This window comes from Euprymna scolopes, chromosome 18, assembly GCF_053919585.1.
Source record: "Euprymna scolopes isolate OS-2025 chromosome 18, ASM5391958v1, whole genome shotgun sequence".
In the NCBI taxonomy this organism is placed as follows: Eukaryota; Metazoa; Mollusca; class Cephalopoda; order Sepiida; family Sepiolidae; genus Euprymna; species Euprymna scolopes.
In genome coordinates this window covers 129756042-129778498 of record NC_136499.1, presented here as the reverse complement: position 1 = coordinate 129778498, position 22457 = coordinate 129756042, and the positions used below count along the sequence as shown (strand labels likewise).

The 22457-nt window shown below is 35.5% G+C and overlaps 1 protein-coding gene and 1 pseudogene across 1 annotated transcript in view; both read left to right on the top strand.

Moving 5' to 3' along the window:
- The window catches only part of LOC145297825 (ADP-ribosylation factor-like protein 8B), a 140200-nt gene that overhangs the window by 67491 nt on the left and 50252 nt on the right, over window positions 1-22457 (top strand). The window lies entirely within an intron of this gene.
- LOC145297971 (U2 spliceosomal RNA) lies at window positions 18431-18658 on the top strand (annotated as a pseudogene).

Sequence of the window (22457 nt, the reverse complement as noted above, 5' to 3'; positions counted from 1 at the left end):
CTATCCCACGGTACATGAAAATCGAAATCTATCCCACGGTACATGAAAAGTGGAAATCTATCCCACGGTACATGAAAATCGAAATCTATCCCACGGTACATGAAAAGTGGAAATCAATCCCACGGTACATGAAAAGTTGAAATCTATCCCACGGTACATGAAAAGTGGAAATCTATCCCACGGTACATGAAAATCGAAATCTATCCCACGGTACATGAAAAGTGGAAATCTATCCCACGGTACATGAAAATCGAAATCTATCCCACGGTACATGAAAAGTCGAAATCTATCCCACGGTACATGAAAAGTGGAAATCTATCCTACGGTACATGAAAATCGAAATCTATCCCACGGTACATGAAAAGTGGAAATCTATCCCACGGTACATGAAAAGTCGAAATCTATCCCACGGTACATGAAAATCGAAATCTATCCCACGGTACATGAAAAGTGGAAATCTATCCCACGGTACATGAAAATCGAAATCTATCCCACGGTACATGAAAAGTGGAAATCTATCCCACGGTACATCAAAAGTGGAAATCTATCCCACGGTACATGAAAATCGAAATCTATCCCACGGTACATGAAAAATCGAAATCTATCCCACGGTACATGAAAAGTGGAAATCTATCCCACGGTACATGAAAATCGAAATCTATCCCACGGTACATGAAAAGTCGAAATCTATCCCACGGTACATGAAAAATCGAAATCTATCCCACGTTACATGAAAAGTGGAAATCTATCCCACGGTACATGAAAAGTGGAAATCTATCCCACGGTACATGAAAAATCGAAATCTATCCCACGGTACATGAAAAGTGGAAATCTATCCCACGGTACATGAAAATCGAAATCTATCCCACGGTACATGAAAAGTGGAAATCTATCCCACGGTACATGAAAATCGAAATCTATCCCACGGTACATGAAAAGTCGAAATCTATCCCACGGTACATGAAAAGTCGAAATCTATCCCACGGTACATGAAAAGTCTAAATCCATCCCACGGTACATGAAAAATCGAAATCTATCCCACGGTACATGAAAGGTCGAAATCTATCCCACGGTACATGAAAAGTCTAAATCCATCCCACGGTACATGAAAAGTGGAAATCTATCCCACGGTACATGAAAAGTCTAAATCCATCCCACGGTACATGAAAAGTCGAAATCTATCCCACGGTACATGAAAGGTCGAAATCTATCCCATGGTACATGAAAAGTCTAAATCCATCCCACGGTACATGAAAGGTCGAAATCTATCCCATGGTACATGAAAGGTCGAAATCTATCCCACGGTACATGAAAGGTCGAAATCTATCCCACGGTACATGAAAGGTCGAAATCTATCCCACGGTACATGAAAGGTCGAAATCTATCCCATGGTACATGAAAGGTCGAAATCTATCCAACAGTACATGAAAAGTCGAAATCCATCCCACGGTACATGAAAAGTGGAAATCTATCCCACGGTACATGAAAGGTCGAAATCTATCCCACGGTACATGAAAGGTCGAAATCTATCCCACGGTACATGAAAGGTCGAAATCCATCCCACGGTACATGAAAAGTCTAAATCCATCCCACGGTAACTGAAAAGTCGAAATCTATCCCATGGTACATGAAAGGTCGAAATCTATCCAACAGTACATGAAAAGTCGAAATCCATCCCACGGTACATGAAAAGTGGAAATCTATCCCACGGTACATGAAAAGTCGAAATCTATCCCACGGTACATGAAAGGTCGAAATCTATCCCACGGTACATGAAAAGTGGAAATCTATCCCACGGTACATGAAAGGTCGAAATCTATCCCACGGTACATGAAAGGTCGAAATCTATCCCACGGTACATGAAAGGTCGAAATCTATCCCACGGTACATGAAAGGTCGAAATCTATCCCACGGTACATGAAAAGTCGAAATCTATCCCACGGTACATGAAAAGTCGAAATCTATCCCACGGTACATGAAAAGTCGAAATCTATCCCATGGTACATGAAAGGTCGAAATCTATCCCACGGTACATGAAAAGTCGAAATCTATCCCATGGTACATGAAAGGTCGAAATCTATCCCACGGTACATGAAAGGTCGAAATCTATCCCATGGTACATGAAAGATCGAAATCTATCCCACGGTACATGAAAAGTCGAAATCTATCCCACGGTACATGAAAGGTCGAAATCTATCCCATGGTACATGAAAGGTCGAAATCTATCCAACAGTACATGAAAAGTCGAAATCCATCCCACGGTACATGAAAAGTGGAAATCTATCCCACGGTACATGAAAGGTCGAAATCTATCCCACGGTACATGAAAGGTCGAAATCCATCCCACGGTACATGAAAAGTCTAAATCCATCCCACGGTAACTGAAAAGTCGAAATCTATCCCATGGTACATGAAAGGTCGAAATCTATCCAACAGTACATGAAAAGTGGAAATCCATCCCACGGTACATGAAAAGTGGAAATCTATCCCACGGTACATGAAAAGTCGAAATCTATCCCACGGTACATGAAAGGTCGAAATCCATCCCACGGTACATGAAAAGTGGAAATCTATCCCACGGTACATGAAAGGTCGAAATCTATCCCACGGTACATGAAAGGTCGAAATCTATCCCACGGTACATGAAAGGTCGAAATCTATCCCACGGTACATGAAAAGTCGAAATCTATCCCACGGTACATGAAAAGTCGAAATCTATCCCACGGTACATGAAAAATCGAAATCTATCCCATGGTACATGAAAGGTCGAAATCTATCCCACGGTACATGAAAAGTCGAAATCTATCCCATGGTACATGAAAGGTCGAAATCTATCCCACGGTACATGAAAGGTCGAAATCTATCCCACGGTACATGAAAGGTCGAAATCTATCCCACGGTACATGAAAAGTCGAAATCTATCCCACGGTACATGAAAAGTCGAAATCTATCCCACGGTACATGAAAAGTCGAAATCTATCCCACGGTACATGAAAGGTCGAAATCTATCCCACGGTACATGAAAAGTCGAAATCTATCCCACGGTACATGAAAAGTCGAAATCTATCCCACGGTACATGAAAAGTCGAAATCTATCCCACGGTACATGAAAGGTCGAAATCTATCCCACGGTACATGAAAGGTCGAAATCTATCCCACGGTACATGAAAGGTCGAAATCTATCCCACGGTACATGAAAGGTCGAAATCTATCCCACGGTACATGAAAGGTCGAAATCTATCCCACGGTACATGAAAAGTCGAAATCTATCCCACGGTACATGAAAAGTCGAAATCTATCCCACGGTACATGAAAAGTCGAAATCTATCCCACGGTACATGAAAGGTCGAAATCTATCCCACGGTACATGAAAAGTCTAAATCTATCCCACGGTACATGAAAAGTCTAAATCTATCCCACAGTACATAAAAAATCTAAATCTATCCCACGGTACATGAAAGGTCGAAATCTATCCCACGGTACATGAAGTCGAAATCTATCCCACGGTACATGAAAAGTCGAAATCTATCCCACGGTACATGAAAAGTCAAAATCTATCCCACGGTACATGTAAAGTGGAAATCTATCCCACGATACATGAAAAGTTGAAATCTATCCCACAGTACATGAAAAGTGGAAATCTATCCCACGGTACATGAAAAATTGAAATCTATCCCACGGTAGATGAAAAATCGAAATCTATCCCACGGTACATGAAAAGTCGAAATCTATCCCACGGTACATGAAAAGTCGAAATCTATCCCACGGTACATGAAAAGTCGAAATCTATCCCACGGTACATGAAAAGTTGAAATCTATCCCACGGTACATGAAAAGTTGAAATCTATCCCACGGTACATGAAAGGTCGAAATCTATCCCACGGTACATGAAAAGTCGAAATCTATCCCACGGTACATGAAAGGTCGAAATCTATCCCACGGTACATGAAAAGTCTAAATCTATCCCACGGTACATGAAAAGTCTAAATCTATCCCACGGTACATGAAAAGTGGAAATCTATCCCACGGTACATGAAAAGTCTAAATCTATCCCACGGTACATGAAAGGTCGAAATCTATCCCACGGTACATGAAAGGTCGAAATCTATCCCACGGTACATGAAAGGTCGAAATCTATCCCACGGTACATGAAAGGTCGAAATCTATCCCACGGTACATGAAAGGTCGAAATCTATCCCACGGTACATGAAAGGTCGAAATCTATCCCACGGTACATGAAAAGTCGAAATCTATCCCACGGTACATGAAAAGTCGAAATCTATCCCACGGTACATGAAAAGTCGAAATCTATCCCACGGTACATGAAAAGTCGAAATCTATCCCACGGTACATGAAAAGTCGAAATCTATCCCACGGTACATGAAAAATCGAAATCTATCCCACAGTACATGAAAAATCGAAATCTATCCCACGGTAGATGAAAAACAAAGATTTAAGTTCAAGACTTTCTTTAACAGAATCTCAACTCAAACATTCCGTCCAATCATTGCCTTGACGATTTTTTTTATTATATTCCAACCCTAAACTCTGTTTTAAAAAAAGAGGTTTTGCATAAATGGTTGACTCCAAGGTTCTTCTGTTATTAATTACTACACTATAGTGTAAGGGAGGGTGCCACTCTTTTTCTTTTTCAAGATTACTCCACTTACTCTTGATCTTCACTGAGCAATGTCACATTATCATTTATTTATTTATTTATTTGAGTGTTTGCTATGACTCCATTAAAGATTGAACCCTGATCTCCCAGCCCATTAGCAGACACTTTCAGTACAAACACAAGGTTTGATTATGATCGTTTTCACGACACACATTTCGTTATGGGATTTTGCTGATTGTTTGGTTTATCAAAGGTATTTGCATTGAGAGGATACAAGGGTTCTTGTAGTTCGTTGGAGCGCCTTCTATCAAAATACTTGTAAAACAGGCAGAGGAATGCAACATTTTGTCGATGGGACAGTGGTTGAAGCCTAGCTGATAGTGTGGGACCTATTAGGTTGGTGACTCTTTTGAAACTTGCCTAAAAGAGAATAATAGCAGATGCATCAACCCAAATGTGGTAATAATACTCCATACATGGGCGTATGGTGGCCTTGTAGAGGTACAGGATATGCTCAGGCATAAGTAACTTTCTAGCATGGTAGAGAGAGCACACCTTCTTTGCAACAGCCTTAGCAGTGCCCTCAATGTCTCTGTTCCAACTCATGTTCCCCGTAAATGTTAAGCCGTAATGTATCTTTAGCCATAGGTATTGGTGGTTTAGAAGCTTTCTTGTAATTATTAAAAGAAAGCATTGAATGTAACCATCCATTTTTGTCCGTATTTCACTAGAGTAGAGGTCTTCCTCTAGGCTTTCCATCATTGTCTTGGATATTTAAAAATAAAATACAACTTTGTTATATATGGGTTGTGGAATTGCATTCATCTGCAAAAGATGTAGCTGACTTACATATTTTTTTAAACATTCACTTTAATTCCTTTTTAGTTTTTTCCGTTTTATCTTCTTTATTTAACTACTAGCATTTCAGCCCGGCATTGCCCGGATGTTTGGATGTGTATGTTGAGCAAAAAAAAAAAAAAATGGTAGGAGGAAGGAGGCTCGAACCCGTACTGCAAAGGAGGAAAAGAACCAAAAAAAAAACCTGACGTCTTTGCTGTTATGACCACTGCCAAACCAGAAGTGACTTCTTTATGTTTTAATTAAGGCTAGACAATCGAAAGGAAAGGATGACTTTAAAAAATATCGGTGAAAAAAGCGACCCCGCCCCCCCCCCTGTAGAAAAGTGCCCAGTTGAAAGTGAAGATATTAATGTTTTTAGCCAATTTTTCGATTTTTGTCGTCTGAAAGGTCGAACTTCAAAACGATACTGATCTTGGTAAAATCCGTCGCCTCTGTCGAAAGTTTTAGGCACACATGCAAACATACATACATACATTTATATATTGGTAACTAAAAATTTTTGATCCAAACCAATTAAAAAGCTTGCCCTATCTCTGAATACCCTTTATGTCAAATTTGAAATGTTTAGACCAGAAATTGTCTGAGTAATTTGATAGAGACTGTAGAGGTCAATTTTTTTTAACTTTGACCCCTATTATGACCCCTTAATATTTATTGCTTTGGGCTCAAATCAACTTAAGTTAGATCCATATCCATGGAACCTATATCTAAAATTTCAAATGTGTGGACCCAAAACTGTCGGAGTTTGGTAGAGTTCTCAAAGATCAAATCGTTGAACTTTAAACCCTTAACAGCCAAATTTCTGGCCGAAAATTGATCACAAAGATTTTCCCAAATCTCAGTACCCTGTATATAAAATTTCGAGTCTGTAGACTTAAAATTGGCAGAGTTATTGCATAGGGATATGTACACACACACACACACACACACACACACACACACACATGTTCACTTTTATAGATATATAGATTACGCGTAATTATATTCATGCAGATATTCTACATGATTTATACTTGTGTAATATTTGCATAAAAAGGTTATAGTAAACACAAACCTCTTTATATATATATATATATATATATATATATATATATATAATTTATTTAAAAAATTTTGCCTACCAAACTCCTCTGTCAGTTTTTGGTCTGAAACTTCATATATAGGGTATTCGAACCCATGTGAAGTTTATATTTGGATTTTAGCCAGGGAAAATTGGTACCAAAGTGTGAAAATTTAAAAAATGGAATTTGCCAGGTAAAAGTCGAACGACGGCATTACGAATATGCATGCGTAATTGGTTCATGTTTTCAATTTTTAGCCTTGCAGCAAACATGTCTTCATAGTTTAGGTAATAATATCAAAGGAAAAAGTAAATTGTAAGCTTAACGTTATGGTTTCGATTCTTGGTGGTGGTTCATGAGTCTTTTAAACTTTTTAAATCATTACTATATATTGGGTCCAATATAAAATAATAAATACGAAATCTGCATTAATCAAAATATCATTTTTAAGCGTGTTTTTTTTTTTTTTTTTTTTTTTTTACATAGGCGGCACCACTTATCAAGGCCGATAGGCCACTCAAGGATAAGGTTTAAAGATAAACAGTGGGGAAAATTATAGATAATGTTTTCAGCTAGTCTAGTGTTTTTTGTGAAAGTTTGGCGAGGAGGGGCCATAGATTGAAGCTCAGTTGGACACTTTCCATGAAAACAACGATAAAGCAGAGACAAACTCGCAACATCTCTTCTGTGAGATAGAGGTTGCAGCGAAGAGAAAAGGACATCTCCCACCAGGCCACAAAGTCTATTTTGAACCCTATCAAGGCAGGACAAGTCTTTTCTAGCAGCTCCTGCCCATATGTGGCAACAGTATTCCATCCTTGGACGTATCTGGCTCTTATATAGATAGTGTTTTACTACCGGGCAATGCCGAGCAGCCTACTAGTATAATATATATGTGTGTGTATGCATGTATGTATGTATGTATGTATAAATTTAAAAAAGCTGAATTGCCGCTGTTTTTTATTTTTGTTTTTATTTTTGCTGTTGGAAAATTTAAAGGCAAGTTTGAATTATCAAATAAAACATAATTTCTGGCTAAGATAAAAGATGCAAGTCAAGTATTATGATTAATTTGTGGCGTCTTAACTCAAATCTAGCACTGCTAGATCAGGCTGTCTAAAACTATTGGCTTCCTGACCTAAAATGCACCAAATATTGGTGTTATTTTTTTCCTTTCCCTTTGAAAAACTCAATCATGTTTTGCAAAGCTATCCCCCTCCCAAAAAAGTGTTTAACTATAAAACAATCAAACGAAATACCATGAATAAACAATTTGAAGCATGAAAGGTTTTACCAAAATGACCGTATTCTACATTTTCAAAATGGTGGATATGTCATAAAGTAATCCAACTAAACCAATCCTAAGTCAAAGATGAACAATGTTTTCATTAAACGACAAATTTAGGATAAAAAAAAAAGGAATAACCACAATGTCAAACACAAATGACGTTCATTATTTTTCAAACTAAATATTGGCGTGTGTTTATTAGGGGTTTGACAACAGCATATTCTTTTCATTGTTTTGACTCTCGAGTATATATCCGACACAGTTAATCAACCGAGAACCACATTACTATAAAAAAAAAAAGCATATACACTATCAACGGATACACATTCGAGAGTTAAAACCATGAAAAGAATATGCTGTTGTCCTAATCCTAGTGTTATATATATATATATATATATATATATAAAATATATATGGCGATTAAGCTACACTGAATAAGCCTGACGAATCCTATAGTGGATGAAAACGCAGAATATTCAGTGTAGCTTAATCGCCATATATATTTTATAAATTACTAACTAGCTCTACCTACGTATTGAGCACTTTTGAAGTAAATACTTAAAGTTTACGCATAAATCTATACTTTTGTATATTAGGTTTATGTGAGTAAATGAAGTAGTTATATATATATATATATATCTCCACATACAGTGCGGCTAGACAAGTAACTACCTCAAGCCAGGATCGAACCCCGATCGCCCAAACGACAGTCGGAACTTCTAACCATTGCACTATACGGCTGCTGGTATGTAGGCAGTGAATCAACAACGTTTTGACATTGTTCAAAGTACCTAAGCTCAAATTGTTTACACAAAGAGCATCGCTTCATACGCTAATGGTAATTTGTATATTGCTTCCTAAACGCTCAACCTAAGATAGGGAGCATTATAGTCATCCACATATAGTACTGTTTCGCCGTTTCACAGCTCATATATATATCCGACACAGTTAATCAACTGAGAACCACATTACTGTATATAATAGCATATAAGATATCAACGGATACATACTCGAGAGTCAAAACAATGAAAAGAATATGCTGTTGTCATAACCTTAGTGTTTGTGTGTGTGTGAGAGAAAAAATGTATTCATAATTGTTGGATAATTTCTTAAAGTTGTGAATTCTGTCTCATCTGCGTCATCCACACAAATTAACCAACTTTACCCATTAAGTCCTGTCTTATTAATAGGACACCAAATGATTTCCTTTTAAAGTCTATAATATTGCATTGCTTATTGTATAATTACTCTGAAGAAAGGATAAAATTCATTTATAATCAACTTTTCTTCACGAGCTGTTGGAATTCTTAAAAATTGAAATTTACTCAAATTCTATTTGTTCAATGGTTTATTAACTAATGTATATACGAGTCTTGCAATAGTAAACCATTAAATTATTGCTAAAAGTGCTATGTAACTCTTTGTGTGAATTGCTTTGCTGTTTACCTTAATGTATAAATTTTATCTTGAACGTATATGGTCTTGATTTCTAAAATATATCACATTTAACCAGTTGTCCTATTTATAAATCAATATTTTGATTTCTAAATAAAATAAAAAATAACTTTTATTTTCTGTTTGTGTATTCTGACCCATTTTTAGTCATTACGTAAACTTTCAACTCAATAGTAAAAAAAAAAAAAAAAAAATAGATAACTTGAAACCTAATGGATTTAAATACAAATTAAAATTCGGCTCTTTGCTACGACTGAACCCATGAGAAAATTAATGTTTTTCTTTTGCTTTAAGGGTACAAAGGAACCATAATATTTTAAGGGTACAAACGAACCATAATATTTTAAGGGTACAAACGAACCATAATATTTTAAGGGTACAAACGTACCATAATATTTTAAGGGTACAAACGAACCATAATATTTTAAGGGTACAAACGAACCATAATATTTTAAGGGTACAAACGTACCATAATATTTTAAGGGTACAAACGAACCATAATATTTTAAGGGTACAAACGTACCATAATATTTTAAGGGTACAAACGAACCATAATATTTTAAGGGTACAAACGAACCATAATATTTTAAGGGTACAAACGAACCATAATATTTTAAGGGTACAAACGAACCATAATATTTTAAGGGTACAAACGAACCATAATATTTTAAGGGTACAAACGAACCATAATATTTTAAGGGTACAAACGAACCATAATATTTTAAGGGTACAAACGAACCATAATATTTTAAGGGTACAAACGAACCATAATATTTTAAGGGTACAAACGAACCATAATATTTTAAGGGTACAAACGAACCATAATATTTTAAGGGTACAAACGAACCATAATATTTTAAGGGTACAAACGAACCATAATATTTTAAGGGTACAAACGAACCATAATATTTTAAGGGTACAAACGAACCATAATATTTTAAGGGTACAAACGAACCATAATATTTTAAGGGTACAAACGTACCATAATATTTTAAGGGTACAAACGTACCATAATATTTTAAGGGTACAAACGTACCATAATATTTTAAGGGTACAAACGAACCATAATATTTTAAGGGTACAAACGTACCATAATATTTTAAGGGTACAAACGTACCATAATATTTTAAGGGTACAAACGAACCATAATATTTTAAGGGTACAAACGAACCATAATATTTTAAGGGTACAAACGAACCATAATATTTTAAGGGTACAAACGAACCATAATATTTTAAGGGTACAAACGAACCATAATATTTTAAGGGTACAAACGAACCATAATATTTTAAGGGTACAAACGAACCATAATATTTTAAGGGTACAAACGAACCATAATATTTTAAGGGTACAAACGAACCATAATATTTTAAGGGTACAAACGAACCATAATATTTTAAGGGTACAAACGAACCATAATATTTTAAGGGTACAAACGAACCATAATATTTTAAGGGTACAAACGAACCATAATATTTTAAGGGTACAAACGAACCATAATATTTTAAGGGTACAAACGAACCATAATATTTTAAGGGTACAAACGTACCATAATATTTTAAGGGTACAAACGAACCATAATATTTTAAGGGTACAAACGAACCATAATATTTTAAGGGTACAAACGAACCATAATATTTTAAGGGTACAAACGAACCATAATATTTTAAGGGTACAAACGTACCATAATATTTTAAGGGTACAAACGAACCATAATATTTTAAGGGTACAAACGTACCATAATATTTTAAGGGTACAAACGAACCATAATATTTTAAGGGTACAAACGAACCATAATATTTTAAGGGTACAAACGAACCATAATATTTTAAGGGTACAAACGTACCATAATATTTTAAGGGTACAAACGAACCATAATATTTTAAGGGTACAAACGTACCATAATATTTGCTTTCGAACTTTTATTAAAGAAGTAATCGCAGTTCTTGTACAGAATGGATGTCCAAAGAATTTTAGTATTTGTCTATAGGGTTACTATGTAGGAAGTTGGGCGGCAAAATATTTGTTCACGTTACATTTAATTATGTTAAATTTGTAATATCTAAAGATTAAAGCTGTTTTCTTTGAACGACTAATTTAGAAAAGAAGTGAAATCACCAAAATTTATTGAATGAATATGAGAGGATATACGTGAATGTGTGCGTGTTTTTTAGTTTTAGCCGGAAATCGTAAAACTGAATTTCACATGAAAACAATCGTATCTACGTATTCCTCGTATTTTTAAGATGATTATATCCAAAAATTACGAAAATCGATAAGGTAGAAAATTATTTATTAAAGAAAATAAAAAAATAGGATTTGATGAAAACGATCGTAAAACACAGGAAAGTTCAAAGTTCGAATTAAACAAAGATGGCGGCAATTTTTCACCTGCTAACACTATTAAAGTTGTTTTTTTAATAATTCAGTAATATTCAGGTAATTCCGATTGCATAATTTGGAAGCTACCATTGGAATTGACAAAATAAATCAGTTGAAACCATTGTTTTACTCTATCGACTACAAAATCTCGTCCCAATTCTGTAGAAGCGCTGAGAAATCTTTTTAAGATTCTAATCGGCTTTTTTAAGAGCAGTTCGTTGAATCGTTTTACACTTGGTTGACTGGGTATTTTTGCTAGGTAGTTTTTAAAATAGTTTTTCAGGGGTATAGTTGATCCTATAATTGGATGATGGAAATCTTCCTAAAATTCCAGTTTCTTTTCATGGTGTACATAAGACCTTGGCATTTCGTTATCTTTTCCTTTCAGCCTTGTTGTTGTTGTTGGTGGTGTGTGTGTGTGTGTGTGTGTGTGTGTGTGTGTGTGTGTGTGTGTGTGTGTGTGTGACACTGCATAATTCTCGGATAATTTCTTAAAGTTGCGCATTTTCTTGTCAACATTTCGATGTCCTCATTAATTGACCAACTTCGAAATACAAACCAGATGATGTGTAACATCCTGTTGTGTAAATATTGATAGTTTTTGTTGTTGTTTTTACTCTTCTTCCACTCTCTCTCTCTCCAACCTCGTCAGTGACATCCGGCTAAAAAGAAAATTAACCAACTCTGCTAACCAATAAAATCAGTGATGGCAGTATTCGTTTTGATGTCTCTTCTTTGGCTGACTCAGAACATTCAATCATCGACCTCCCACCCGGTCTTTACCTGGACCCATGCACCCTGTTTCCTCTCCACCCGAACCTTGGCAACCATTACCACGTCCGAGGATAGCCACGCTGCTACCCGCGTCATCGTTGCTCATACCGGATCCAAGCGTCCGAATCCGATGCTAAGGTTTCAGTGGTCGTAAAAACTATTACTACTACAATACTGAGGCACTATTGTTGCTGCTACTGCAGTGGCTATTGCCGTTTCTATGGCAACTATTGATTGGACTTTGATCATTCCTCCAAGACGAAAAAGAATTTCGACAGACTGTTAGTGTCGCACACGTCTTCCAGATTTTCGGACCTAAATTTTGAAATATATGCGCAGAATATTTCTCTTTATAGTTTAGACCCCCCCCCCTCCTTCCAGCTGAGGCCATCATTTGAATTCCCGACCTTTCCCTTCAAATCGACTTATCTTTCTTTTTTTTCTTTTTTTTTTGTTTTTATAATATCTTTGTTGCACTATATTAGACATTAGCTGGTTTGCTGGATCGTCATCATTTTGCAAAGTTTACTATTTGAACAAAATTGAAGCATTAATGATAATAAATAAATAATAAATATTTAATTCATAAATTTGTCGTAAGCAAGAAACAAAATCTTATTTGTCATGTATTCATATATATATATATATATATATATATATATATATATATATATATATATATATATGAACAAAGTCGTTATCAATGTTCACAAATAAAACTAATATAATTTATATGTTCAAATTTTATTTAAAAGAATAAATTTTCTAAATAAAATTTATTGCTTGAGTCAAAGAATACAAACAAAAAATTAAAAATTTTATTTCGAAAATTCTTTTAAATGAAATTTCAATATAAAAATTAGTTTTATTTGTTTTGTCTAGTATACTATAAGACTAGAAACCACTAGATTCACTAATCGGTAATCTAATTCATTTCAATGACCCAAAATATGTGTGTGTTTTTGTGGGGAAAAATATGCTTATTCAATTATATTTCACCCTTTATTTATGCCAATCCTTTAATTTATGAAGCTCAATGGAATTACAGAGCATATACAAGTAAATGACAAAAAGTCTATTTTCCAAATTGCAAATTACAAGATGTTATCCATCTTACTGTTTCTTTCTTGGAACTTGGAATATAGGGTTTTGTCATTTATCTCTCTCATATATATACGGCATAATCACGTTGACACCGATTCTCGTTGGATCCTGGTGAGTACTAAAATGGCTGACCATTTGAGACTTTCAGGTGCTGTATGTGCTCTCTGCTTATCTCGGCATTGTTTCCAGTCGTCCTGGTCTTCTCCTTGCCACTGGATTCAAACAGTGTTGATTCAGGAGAGGTGTGGTTGAGGACTGCGCAACCCTTGCATCACAATTACACATGTAGATGCCCCTACAAAGGATATCCTTTGTCTTTCAAGACTGAACGGAGGCATTATATATATATATATATATATATATATATATATATATATAGATGTTTTTATTTGTTTTTGTTGGCGATACTTTCTTGAATGAATTCAAGTATTTATACGAAAGTGCATTTTTACCTAAATGTTTGTTGGGAATAGTTTTCCCATTGACCAATCTGGTACCCCCTTTTCATGGGGAGCGGCATATATATTATTTTAAAAATATAATTATCGACTTTATTTTAAAAATAATATATATATATATATATATATATATATATATATAATATATATATATATAATGTGAGAGATAGGCTGGGAAAATTTCTCGATTTCATTTTTTTTTTGTTTTTTTTTCGCCATTGGCTGCTTGTGTCCTTGGAAACTGAACGATTTTTTTTAATATTAAAATTGAAACAGTCATTACATTAAGATAAAAACAATTAGTTAATTAATAAAATGTCTTTTTTCAAAACCAATATGCAAATTAGTTAAACTTGACACTGATATTGTATGTATGCAAGCAGTCTATTAGAAAGATGCTGCTGCTATCACACGAGGCCGAATTTGCCGTTAATGCAAGAAATGGACCCAACTTTGGTATTCTTTTTGATATCTGGTATCAGGGATCCACAGATAAATTTATCTTTAGTTGACCTTTGACAACTAAATATTTTTGTTTACTTGCTAAATAAAAAAGTTACTAGCCAAATCCACGTGATTTTTGGAATATGACAACTTCATTCCATAACGAGTACATACATCATAAAGATTTTTATTTTTAAGTGAAATTCTAAATATGCACCTAATTTTATGTTGAGATTTAAACGTATAAACATTTAAATTTCTTCAGATTTTTTTTTTTTTTAACTTTCATTAAAAAAAAAAACGAAGTATATTAAGTTCTATTAAACTTTTATTGTTTAAGTAATTTTACTTTGCTCATTTTATTTTTAAAAAACAAATAAGGTTTTCGATTTTTTGAGATGAGGATTGGTTATTCGTATTATTTGGATTCATCAGACTACGGTTCTCATCTGTACTGTCATTTTCACAACATTTCGGTCGATATAACCTCCAACCTTCTTCATCGTCAAACTCTTGAATGTTTCTGTTAAACTCAGAAATTTGAACAGAATTTCAAACGGAATCCTTTATTTACTTCACAGGGGTAGCATGCTCTCGTTCCATCAGCCATGATTGGATGGAAGTCCTAACTAATTCGCAATTGTATTTTTCGGTCACCCACACTGAGGATTGAACTTTCAACCTTCAGGAGAATATCACTTTTTACAATTGATTTTTCCAAGTACTTTAACCACTGCGCCACGAGTCCTTGCAGTAGGTCGGAGGTTACATTGACTGAAATGTAAAATTCACATTCAAGATGAGAACAGTAGTCCGATGAATGCAAATAATACAAAAACACTTGGAAGATTGTCGTTGAAAAACAACACAATCGACAAAAGATGTGATTTTTTTTTTCTAAACGTGATTGTTTCACTAGCAACACAAAGTCCTGAATATTAAAAATTCAAATTAAAAAAAAAAAGAGATTAAAACGTGTCCTTCAAGGTGAACTGTTGCCACATCAAAGGAGGTGCCACTCACTGCATTTTCAGAGTTGAAATCCAACTTTAAAATTTGTCTTTCCCCACGGCTTCTTTCTCATAGATGCGATTTTGTTAGCCTTTCTAGGCTCTATCGTTATTTTCATTGTAAGTGCTCGACTGAGCTTCAATCTATTTTTTCTGTAAAATATACGCCACAAAAACTTGTCTAGCTACAACCAGGGTAAATAATTTTTCTTTCTCTGTTTGCGTACCTAAAATTAAACAGAATGTCTACGAACAAAGTTTGTCTCATAGAACTGCTCGTCTGTGGAAAAGGCTGCCTCCAAGCTGACTATAACATTTCAAGTCCAATGTAATCAAATTCTTGTTGAACCATCATCTTAAATTAATTTCTGACCAGTTATGTACATTGCCTTGATGTTTTACCGTCCGCTTGATCTTGTGACAAAGATTGACAAAAAACTGAGAAATAATGTGTATTACCCCAGGATGTCTGAAGTCAACCCAACACAATGGCTACTAGTAGCAAGCTCAATCGCACCACCCCACATAAGGGGGAAAGAGGCAACTCAAAAAATGGATTCAAAATGTCGCAGAGGACACCAGGGACTTATTAATCCAACAAATTTTAAAAAGACCCAGATACTTCCAAACTTAAGCCCTGAAAGTTCTTCTACAACTCAAAAATCAAAAATTTCAACCCAGTTGAGACATGAAAGGAGAAATGGAGAAACAATGCTCCCAAAGGTGGGGACATCATTGAAGACCCAATTTTGTGCCTCCCAGGTTAGACTACAAAATAGGAAGCTGTGGGTAGTTGCAAACCAGATCAGAACAAGACACAGCAGGACACAGGTGGAGACAAATAGGCTCCCTAAAGTGCTCAAAGTGTAAAGAAACTCCTCCCCCCCCTCCCAGGACACAGAACACCTGATCCTACAGTTCAGTCACCCGAAGTCTATGCAACAGCCCATCTATCTGAAAACAATTTCTCAGACTGGCTAGTATAGAGATCTAACCCATACGATACTACTATTATCCATTTGATAAACTTGGTAATTCTTATCGTCAAGTGGCTTTTCGGCCTTGATAATTAGTAACTCCTTAGTGAAAAAAAAAAAAAAAATTTGGTCAATTTTCAGATTAGGTCCATCTCCACAATTTTCTTTTAAATGACGACTTTTAAAGGTTTTCGGCCATGCTGAATACGAAAATCGCCTTGAAATTTTGCAGAAATAATTAGTCATCGAGATGTATAAAGAGTTGTATTATGCATTGTATTCTTTGGAGGCCATCTTTGTTACGCACGTAAAAACAATGGCCGCCAAAGAATACAATACATAATACAACTTTTTATATCTCGATAACTACTTATTTCTGCAAAATTTCAATGCGATTTCCGTATTCAGCATAGTAGAAAACTTATAAAAGTCGTCATTTAAAAGAAAATTGTGGAGGTGGACCTAATCTAAAAAAAAAAAAATACCAAAAATTTTTTTAATGAAATTTCTATTTCTAACCGAAGCGCTATTTTAAAGAAACCTGAAGTTGTAAGAGGAACATTCTAAAAGTAATGCCTCCTACTGTTTTTATTCTGCTCGAACAGATCAGAGAAGATTGCGAATTGAATTGTTATGATGAGTGAACTTATGCATTCATAATCTGAATGTTTCAGCTCTCTGATGGTGTGAGACTCTAAGAAAGCAATTTGTTTTCATGAACGTGTTTCAGAAACAGATGCATTCTTTGATTTCCTAGCAAAAGTACCTTGAGAATGGTGGTGACTTTGTAGAAAAATAAACTCTGGAACACAAAAGGTTGTTTGTTTTAATGGTAACAGTCCTGTCTTCGTAGCTCTTCAACTTTTTAAGTTAAAAAAATGGGAAGCTTTACTTTTGAAACGATCCTCATAACTGATAATTTCTCACTAAATTTCATGTTCTTAAGTCTTAGTAACATTGTAACGCTAACTGGCATAAACTCTACTTGCTGTGTTGAACTTCCACGAGAGTTGTAAAGTTATTTAACATAATGCCCGTTGGAAAACTATGAACTTATCTCGTTTTTCACTTTGAACAAAATACACCTGTTTGCAACCCCACATATTCTCTGGTTAGGCTATTTATCCTTATTACACTGTATGCTGGTAAACCGAGCTGACATCATCTATATATAAAAGTGAAAATGTGTGTATGTATGTTCACTTTTTGTGTATGTCCAAGAAAGGCTTTTTTCAGAGAAGCGCTCGGTCGGCTCACAACTTCTTAAAACTTTGTATCACATATAAATCATAATATCTCCAAGTTAACAACGGCGCTCGCCTGTCTATTTAATTTGTTCAACTTCGGGAAGATAAATATTCAACATTTGTCGCTCGCTGCATGTGGATTAGTCTTTGTCGTATAATAAAAGCGACACTCATTCTAGCGGTATTTTCCGGCGATAACCGGAAATGTCCGAAAGCAATCAGCTTTGATCAATGTGGAAATATTTTCCTTGCATCAGACAATTGCTATTCAATTTGGACAAGGGAAGCTGGTCCCCCCTAAACACCCCCCCACATTTTGGGAAAATAAAAAAAGCTTTCTCACAGTAAATGAAATACCTCGCAGTCAAAGTTGACCTCATTAAGTCATTAAAACGTGCACCTGCCAAATCTAAGTAATTAAATAGATTCAAACGTGTTTCCGTTAGTATCTCACAGTGGCCCAATGGTTAACGTCACACGTTTTTTTTTTTTTTTTTTTTTCACACTTTAATTTCCAACTTCGCCTCAAGGGTTCGGGTTCAATCCTCATACTCGCCTACCAAAACTTTTTTTTTTTTTTAGTTTAACCCCGGAGTTTTGATTTACCTTCAAACACCCGGGCAACGCCGGGTACCCCCACTAGTAACATTATAGCTGGTAAACTTTTTATCTAACAGCACTTTCTTTTTGATGAAAATATTGTTGCAGAAATTAAAATGTTTACGTTATCATTACTACATTAGCGAAATACATAACTGCTTGGCCTTTTGGTCAAGATCAAAGTGTAGTATCTGTTCTTCAGATGCTGCACTTCTATTTCTTGTTCTCTTTCGGTGGAGGAGAAATCCTTCACGAATGAGACAATTTTTATTTTTGTACCTTTTCTCCACGTTAAAAAACGACCCTGGTGTCTAACTCTGTCCCGTGGGGAGGCATAGTAAATAGGTACATAACTATATGCAATATTGCTATATTATTATGTATTTAATATGTAAAATATGTAAAATTGTTTGGGAAACATTTAGTACCCATTTATAATCTCATATACAGACGTTTTAAAACTGCATCTAATATTCACTTTTTTTTTTGCTATTCGCATGGGAGGGGGCATAAGGACCATAACCTTCACAAATAGCGAGAAAAGATATACGATGATGACTGTCGTAGATTTCTTTATCATTATTTCTAATATATGAATGGTAACAAATTTATAAGAAAAGTGTCAACTTAAATGCTTAAAACATGACCTTTTCAAAGGGTCAACATTTTAAAAATAAACTACTTGAAAGACATTCTTTTCTCTCTGACCTTTAACATCAAACTTGCATTTGTCAAAAGAACCTACGCCTATGCACACACATTTTTTTTTCTTTTTTTATTATCCTCATCATCTCTTCAGCAAATCCTAGTGTTAGTAGATGTCACGGTCATCTTTTGACTGTAATCAAGATGATGGAATTCACACGCTCATGCCAGATATCCTGGTTCCACATGACTACTTCCAGGTATCGCCTCACAACCTTGGCATCCATCGTTGCAATGACATCCGAGTATGTGAGCATTCTATTTCTGGGGTGGCTAATAAGGGTTCCACAGAATTAGAGAAGGAATAATTTCATTTACTGATAATAATGGCCTGCAAGCTGAACACATTTTGCTTTGAAAATAGATGATGCTAATAGATTTGTTGTTTGGTCAGATGGGTCTTCCATGATGGATTTTGGGCTCTCATGGGAAGGTGGGTATCTCTGCATTCAGACGTGTTTCCGATGTTTTGAAAAGCATCCATGTTTCCAAACGAGAAGAATGGGTGATATTTAAAAATTTTCAATTTGATTTAAATTTTGCTCAGATGTGATGTCCATAATTTGCTTAAGTCATTAGAAACAGATCCGCTTTTGAAATCTTTGAATGAAGATATGAAGAATGATCCTATTAACTTATTTTAGTGGCGTTTGGAAGTCGGTTTTTAAAATCCATCCAACACATTCTAGCAGATGTTAAGCGCGAGATGATGCTTGGGAGAGGTTAGTATTTATTTTGAAATACAAAAATTTTTATAACTGACAATATTTTGAAATTCCAAACGATTTTTCATAAATAGTTTACTATCGGTATTCAACCAGCTTTGGCAGATAACAAATATCAGGTGACTAATTCCTTGGCCATGGTACAGATAATGACCCTGTACTTTAATGGTATCACCATGGTAACAAAGCATCTAAACCACTTCAACATCATGTAAATATAGTTTCTCGACACCCAAGTTCTCATCTGTCTCCATTGTCTTACAATTCTTACGCAATAGGACTCCCCTTCCTTTCTTAAAAACTGAGCCGCAAACTTGTTTTCATTGTGTGGACTTTTCAATACTACAATTGATCCTCACTTTGTTCTTGGTAACAATATTCACTCTTAGATGTTTACTTTCCGTGGCATCCTTTTACATCTTTAAATTAATGCCTTATATTGTTTCACATTAAAGCATCAGCATCTCTTCTGCAGAATCCGTATAAACGTAAAATGTAAAATGCTTCTAAAACATAAATAAAAAGCAACAAACTCTGAAATAATGCATACCTGCGTCAACATTTAACCCGTCACTAAACGTGCTGTTAATTCTAACGCAGTTTTGAGCATTTCTGTACATTGCTTGAACAACCTTTACCAATCATCCACTTGTCCCTAGTTCACACAAAGACCACATATCTTCATATGCTGTAAAAGGCTTTCTTTAAATGCAAAATACAGGTTCTTCTTATCAAGACACTTCTTTTGCTTTGGCATAGATTAGAAAATAAAGATCTGGATAAGTGATGCTAAGGCAAGTGTTGTTCGTGAATGCATGAGATGGAAACGAAAAACAACAAATGTAAACAGAATAAACATAGAGAAAGATAGTAAAAAGGGATTCATGATAACCGTGGAAATTACAAAGGAATAACTAGAAAACATTCAATAAAATGGACGGGCGAATCCATTCCAAAAGAAAAGTGGATTCGCTCGTCAATTCTGACATATGAGGTTTGCACAACAACTAAGTTGTTTGAAATCCACACAATTTGTTTATAGCAATGAAATGTAAATGACAAAGTTCTCTCTGATTCTCTCTCCTCTGATCTTGAGCATGTGGTACAGTGGGGGAAGAGGTGACTGGTTACTTTTAATGCATCCAAAACCAAGCTTCTATCTTTACATCATCAACGCTCTGATCCCCATCTGGCAACAATTGAAATGAATGGCTCTCGTCTTGTGGAGACTCCATGTTTTGACAAGCTTCTGGGTTTGACCTTTACTCCTGATCTGAAATGGAACACATACATCAAGTCTGTGGCCAAGGACGCTGGGAAAATGGCGGGATCTTTCTACCGCTCCAGAAGATATCTCACTACTGATGCAATTCTCTATCTGTATAAAAGCCAAGTACATCCAAGGATGGAGTACTGCTGCCACATCTGGGCAGGAGCTGCTAAAAACAGCCTATCCTGCCTTGACAGAGTACAAAATAGACTTTGTGGCTTAGTGGGGGATGCTCTTTTCTCTTCCCTGCAACCTCTCTCCCACAGAAGACATGTTGCGAGCCTGTCTTTGTGTTATCGATATTTCCATGGCAAGTGCTCGTCTGAGCTCCAATCTCTGGTCCCCCCTCGCCAATCTTTCACGAAAAACACCCGTCTAGCTGAAACTACTGTCATTAATTCTCCCTACTCTTTATCTGTGCCTAAATCCAAATGTAGATTCCATGAGCAGAGCTTCTTTCTTAGAAGTGCACGACTATGGAACTCTCTTCCGTTTGCCTGCTTCCCACCTGACTACAACTTGGATGTCTTCAAGTCGAATATAAACAAATTCCTGACAAACTGCCCCCTTAAGTAAAACACTCTATTAAATCTCTAATACTAACGATTACTACGATACTATTCCATTGATTACTGTATACGCAATAACCCTTATCCCCGAGTGGCTTCCGGGCCTTGATAAGTGGTGACCTCCATGTAAAAAAAAATAAATAAATAAAGGTTTTGTGTAGAACCATCCACACTTTTTGGAACAACTACTAATCTCAATCGGTGCAATTAAAGCAAACACACAAAGTTGGTATTTTCTTGATCAGCATTGTCCTAGATGAATAAAATATAAAATTAAAAGAAAATAGGGAGGGAGAAAAAATGAGAGGGAGGGAAAGAGGGGAAGAATGAGAGACAACCGTAAAAAGATTGAGAGAGATAGAAGTTATAATATAAGAATGTTATCCACATTATTTAACTTCCATTTTGTTTTTTTGTGGCACCGGGCAACGCCATGTAGACTTGCTAGTAATAATATATAACTCGTTAAAAAGTCTGTTTAGTGACCATTTTTTTTTTTTTTTTGATTGCTTCTTCGCTTGAAAGTAAATATATCCATTCAACTTCAATAGTGTGTGTGTGTGTGTGTGTGTGTGTGTGTGTGTGTGTGTGTGTGTGTGTGCCTATATATATATGTGTGCGTGTGTGTATATACATATGTATTTGTGTGTATGAGACGATAGTTAATAAGACAAATGGGCTAATAACTCTTGCTCAAGCCATCATGGGTTGCTGCCCCACCTTTCTATTTTTTTACGGTGTCTCAAATGATAAATCTGCACTTGCGTCACAGCTAATGTTGTCTGCTACGAAATGATCTTTTCTCTTTTTTTTCCTATCGGATTTCTCTGTTTGGAATAAATCAATTTCCTCACACAGGCACGCATATGCACTCTTTAATCTGCAATCAAAGGTTTTGCGGGCAAGATG